General features: G+C 38.0%; 1 protein-coding gene across 3 annotated transcripts in view; it reads left to right on the top strand.

The window, feature by feature from the left end:
- IPO8 (importin 8) overlaps positions 1–6,003 on the top strand; it is a 47,055-nt gene that overhangs the window by 1,041 nt on the left and 40,011 nt on the right. The window lies entirely within an intron of this gene.

The raw sequence follows: 6,003 nt of genomic DNA, 5'->3' as shown, positions 1-6,003 counted from the left end.
GGGAGCTGCCGCCAGCCGCGGGCTTGCCTCGTGCAGCAGCCTGCTACGTAAAATCGTGAGAAAGACTCGTGGGATGCTAGTGAGATACTCGGGTTTTTTTTTGCGGGTGACACATCACGAGGTCCCGCAGCTAATGTAGTGTTTGCGCCCCATCAAAACGGTGGCCGCAATCGCGATGTGGACATTTCGATTGGGGGGGGGAGGGGGAAGTAAAAAGAAGTTCTCTTGCACGGCATTAATAATGCCGTAACGTATACAATTTCATGGAATGCGTGACAGATCATACTGGAAAAAAAACTTTGATTTTGCACTTTGTTTATGTGTTAACAAAATGGTCAGACTGGCTATCGGGAATTAGTGCTACTTCAGACTTGCTACCCCGGCTTAATTTTCTATTCAGGCAACTTAAAACGCCTTCTGAATTGCATGTAACTAATCCTTACTTTAGCGGTTGGCAAGTTCCTTTACTAAATCGATGGATTAAGTGCTGGGCATTGAGAATGCTCTAGGGAATAGCTAGATGAACATGCAAACCTTCTTTCTTTATTTGGCATAGTTACTTTAAAAATGTCTCACATTAAAAAAAAAGCTCAGTGTTTATTTTTATTTTTAGTATTAAGGTTTGAGGGGGAAATTAAAAATAAATATATCTGTCAGCAGCCTGTTGCACAGGAATCAAAACTACAACAATAAACTGTTGCTTGTTTGGCAGGATTAGAACAAAGAAGCAGCTGTCCAGATTCCTGGGTTGCACTCCTAATGTTATCATTTTACCATCACTTATAAGTATTATAAGGCTCAAGAAAAGTTTGGAAGAGTTTTGAGATCACAGTATGTACAATGTTTTAAAGCCATGTGATGGATAATGCCATCCTTGTGAAAGACCCAGGGTTTAGTTTCAAGATTGCAAGTGTATTTATCGAGAACAGCTTGTAAAAGAGTTTTTTATTTAAAATAGTTGACACAATTTCTGTTCTCTAATGATCATAAAAAATGAGTCTTGAAATTAAGACATACCTATTATTGTATAAGCTTCCTGTTACTAAATGGAGTGTGATATGTCTGACTGATACGATGTAGTGATGCAGTGTTGCATTTTACATGAATTTTTGGATGAGTGGAACACAACTCTTTCTGAAGAATGTCACTACTGCCAGCCTTTGACATCTTGCAGCCTTTCAGTGCTTTTGAAGCAAGACTTCAAAGCAATGTGTCRGACTTCCATGTATCTCATGATAGTGTTGACATGTAACTGTTCCTGGAAATACTGGAATCCAGATGCTGTTCTAACTTTTACATTGTTCTAGAAAAAAAAAAAAAGCTTAAAGTGGTAATACAAGACTTGTCCAAACAAAACAGTGGGTCACCTTTATTCTCTGCAATAGCTAAAGCGGTGCTGCTCCTGATATACACTGAAGAGTTGAGGTGAAACTTGTCTTGTGTTAGCCCATACACAGTGTGCATTTACTTTCAATTTTGAATCCAGTTAGTATCTGGATTTTCCCACACTGTACAGAACCTACTGGTACTAGTCTCTGTGTAGACACTTCATTGCTTGAACCAATACAGAGAGTCCTTTAATGACAATCTTAAAATAGTCCTGACTCCCTAATATGGTTACAGTGTTGAACTCTGCTGAATGGAGTTAAAGTGAATGAAAACTTGTCTACCTGTAAAAAGTCACCAGTGTGTCTGAAAATACCTGCTGTTCTATTCTGTATGTTTATGCACCTGTGTAAAGTTGCAGCTAAACTGATGAAGTTRCTGTTTACCTTCTGGGTTATCATCCAACTGCATTCAGAAATGGAATGAAGATTCCATTTAAAAATTACTATTGATTTGCCTGTATTATTTTTATTGGAAGGTTGTTTGTGAACTTTCTTCCTCTCATAGCTAGAAATGAATGTCATTTTCCAACCTAAATTAATTTGTGGTCCATTTGTGTCTGTTTGTGCCAATCCTGTCTCTTACCTAGAAGAGGTTTCTTCAGCCCTTGGTGCCCACCCTGACATATTAGTACAGAAAATTGTGGTCCCAGCAGCCTATATTTTYCTAGCTTCAATAAGCTATATTTCCTTTGCCTTATCATAAAATTGGATTTATAAAATCTAATTATATGAGAGCGCAGCTCTGCTCTGCACTTGTTTCCCTTTGAATTAATCATTCTTGTGCAAATCTGGTCATCCATGTTCACAGCATTCTAGGTAGCCTCATGCTCAATGCCACTGATACATGCTAGAACTACATTTATCAAATGAGGTATCTTCTTCATGTTAAAGGTCTATATATCTGTTATCACTTAATATCCCTAGGTCCTTTTTTCCTGTGGTTGTTCCTCACTAACAAGCTTCGAGCTTTTAGTAGAAATTCCTATTAGTCCTTGAGTGCATGACCTTGTACTTTGTCCTGTTATTCCATTCCATTTCTGTTGCTCTAGTTCTAAAGATCATTCAGTTCTTTGTAGAATTTTTCTAATCTTTCCCCTCTAGTGATGCCTGCAACTTCTCTGTCATCAGACAACTTCACTTCTCTCAGTGACCTGAGCACAGATGCAAATGTGGGATTGATCTGAAATGTGATTCTTGATAAACTAGAGTAGTAATTTCCTGTCAGATCAGTAATTTCTGTCACATAACCACTGTCATTTCCCTGTTAGCCTGTTGTTTTTCTAAATGTACTCATCTTTCCATCCCCCTCTTTTTTTCTTTTTCTTTTTTTTTTCTCAGTTCTGTCACATAGTTGGTCTGCAGTTTAGGAACATATTTATCACACTGTACTTACTAGAACAGTCAATTATTATATCAAAGAAAGATACTGGATTTCCRTACACCTCCTTGTCTATAATGCCTCTTTGATATCTGTTCTAGGCTTTTATTCTTCTTTGGTCTGGCTCGTTGACTTTAGGTTTTGTTGTTTAAAAAAATTGTAATGGCTAAATATTGCTTCTGTGCATCAGTTCTTGGAATATGGTGCAGTGTTATTGTCTGATCATGTGAACATACAAAATCATTTCTGACTGATTCCAATTCAGATAGGATTACCATTACAATTTTTGTATGTTAATCTTCATTGGCTCAACCTGCTGTCATACATTTCTTTGGCCTGTGACAAAGGGGACAGTGTGAACACAGTGGCAGAAATACAGATGTTTCTTCAAACATTTAGAAGGAGTCGCAGAATTTGGCTTTGACAGGAACTGGTGAGCAGTGCTGGGAGAAGAGAAAGTGTGACAAGACTGCCAAAAAGCAGAAGAGTCCAGAATAAAATTAGTCTTCCTTCCATTTCTTCCACATCTTTGCTGAGCTGGTATCGTAGCAGTCAGGGATCTTAAGGCCACTGTGAAAGTTTCAATAACCATCTCATGTTACCAAGAGGAAGGAATTTCAGATATTCATACTCAAAACAAATTTTATGGGAAGGTTGACTTGCATGTTAGAAATTCTGTGGAAAGCAGAGTTTATTCGAGACTGGAGGAGTTCAGCAACAGAACCCACAGAGGAAGGAAGCTCAGGTGAGTGTTCTTATGCATCTTTATCTTCACTGTGTGTGGAAACACTGTGTGCTTTTTTTCCTCCCTCCCAAAACAATGATTTTGCATGTAGGCAGGGAAAGAAGGAAGTGTCTTTGGAAGTTCTATCTTATTTTAACAACCTGTCTGTSACTGCTAATTAAAAAACAAGAGAATACTATTAGCAACTGCAAAAATATTCCCAAGTGTAAAAAAGACTGATAGAGTTTAAAAGTAACACATTTTCAGTGCATAGCAAGCAGAAAATAAAGCTCAGTAAAACATATAGTAGAACATTCAACTCAAATACATGAAAGCCTTAAAATAATCTTTGCAAACAGTTAATTGCCTAGATATTCAGGCTACATTTTTTTCCCCTGTGTATTTATCTTTATGAACAAAAATGTGCCTTGATTTTTTTAATTCAAGAGCTGAAAAGCCATTTTTTAGGTGCCATACTTGGATTCAGAGATTAAAAAGAAGGAGATCTTGTTTACTGCTGACAGAGAAAGATGGTCTTGATTTGGCTTGCAGAACTAGATAGAAGACTCCTTTTTTTGTTGTTGTTGTTGTCCTGCAGAGGAAGAAATATCTTCCCCTGCCATTCTGCAGTCAGCCCCAGTGGTTGCTATTACTATAGCGGGAAGATTACTGACAAATGTGACTACTGAGTAGCTGCTTGCTTTAGGCGTTTGATGTTGCAACAAGCAAGATGCAAGAATAACAGTTATTGAAATAGATTTAGTAGCATATAATGAATGATATCCTGGGAGCCACATCTAAATATTAACTTTGAAAAGTATTTGCTTTAGAGGGATCCATTGGGGGAGCCATTTGATCCAGTTTTGTACGTATTTTTCTTGCTTATCTCTCCTTGTATTCTTTATGTGTAATGGCATTCATCTTGCTGTTTTTCAGTGACCCATCTGAGGCTTTCTTGGATGGCATCTGTTGCATGTAAGATGAAATGGAAGAGGAAATAGGCACAAAAGGATGTGTTTTGAAGAGTGCAGCTGTGATGTTGAGGAGTGGAAGAATTGCATGTTAGACCAAAGGCAAAAGGACGAACAGAGTGCAGGGAAACATATAGCTCCAGTGTACAGATCCTGAGGCAGTGAACACAGATGGAACAAGACACCTGGGGCCATAYGCATTTCCTCGGTCATTGCTTTAAATATACCTAGTGATATCTTCTCAGTGCTTAGCTGTATGCCTCTTCCAGCTTAGCTGCTAGCCTTGCACATCGCTGTATCCCTTCGTCTTAATTTCAATGGAAATTAAATGTGATTTTTTTTTAATATAACTGCTTTGATCTGTGATTCATGCAAGAGTAGTCAGTATGTGTTTTACACAGCTTTAAAATAATCATTGTTCTTTAAAAATTTGTTTTTCAAAGTTTATTTTTCAAAATTTTTTTTATTTTCCTTCAAAATAAACATGCCTTTATTGATCAGAACATTCATAGAAAGTTTTACCAAATYATTAAAATGTAAATGCAAGACAAATGGATTTATTCACAAATTCATACAAAGCAGTGTGCTGCTAGATAAATAGGGTGTTATCAGAGTTCTGCTGAAGGTCTTTTTCAGCCATCTGGTGCCTCATTGTGGCTCCTGTGTACAGCTCTTGAAAATCAGCAGCTAGCTCTGCGTTCCCTTCGTGGGACTGGTGATGCTCCTGTTCTCAGTTTGTAAATGTTATGTATGATTTCACCTGCAGCTGTAACAATACAAATAACTGTCTTGCTGAACTCATCCAGCTCTGAGATCTCTTCATTGTCTTTTCCATGTACACGATGCACATTTGACAACTGTTCTGCACCTACTCACAGGATACTTACAGCTTTAGTTGCTGTTGCCCAGGTGCCTGTTATATGGTTTTCACAAGCAAAGGAGGGGAAGGATAAATCCCAAGTTCACAATTAGCATGACAATTAAATCAATGAGAATGTGCTGGTATGGGAAAAATGTTGCTGCACACAGCTTTTTGAAAAGTCCTCTGTTCAGAAAATTGCAAGSAGTGGGTAATTTTCCTGACTGGGTTGGTGCTGCAGAAGTGAGCACTATGGTATTTTGGCTTCACAAATGTAAAAGAATCAGGTGTCTTGTTTCTAAAATGGGCACACAAACTCTGATCTCTACAACATTCATGTTTCTGATAATGAGATGGTAGAAGATGATGCTATGTGAAAATGTGAATTATAGGATGAATGATCAAGCTAGGGCATAGTTAAAAATCATAATGTAAAAGTAAAGATAATAGTATGGCATAGAAGGATTTAGTGGGAACTTGATACTGTGCTCCTGCAATCTTGTTAGGAGTGCTGGTATTTCAAATGTTTTGTGAAGAAGCCCTCCTAACAGTGTGCTGGTAGGAACGGGGCCTCCTCTGAGACACTGTGCGTATCTTCTGTGTAATGTGTCTTTTGTCACACCAGGCACTTGCTGAGAAAATGAACTCTGCAGGCCAAATAACCATATGTATGTATATCCTGG

This window comes from Apteryx rowi, unplaced genomic scaffold (genome assembly GCF_003343035.1).
Source record: "Apteryx rowi isolate R43461 unplaced genomic scaffold, aptRow1 scaffold_31, whole genome shotgun sequence".
Taxonomy (NCBI): domain Eukaryota; kingdom Metazoa; phylum Chordata; class Aves; order Apterygiformes; family Apterygidae; genus Apteryx; species Apteryx rowi.
Note: the sequence above shows the minus strand (reverse complement) of the source record. Positions and strands in the feature narration are given on the sequence as shown.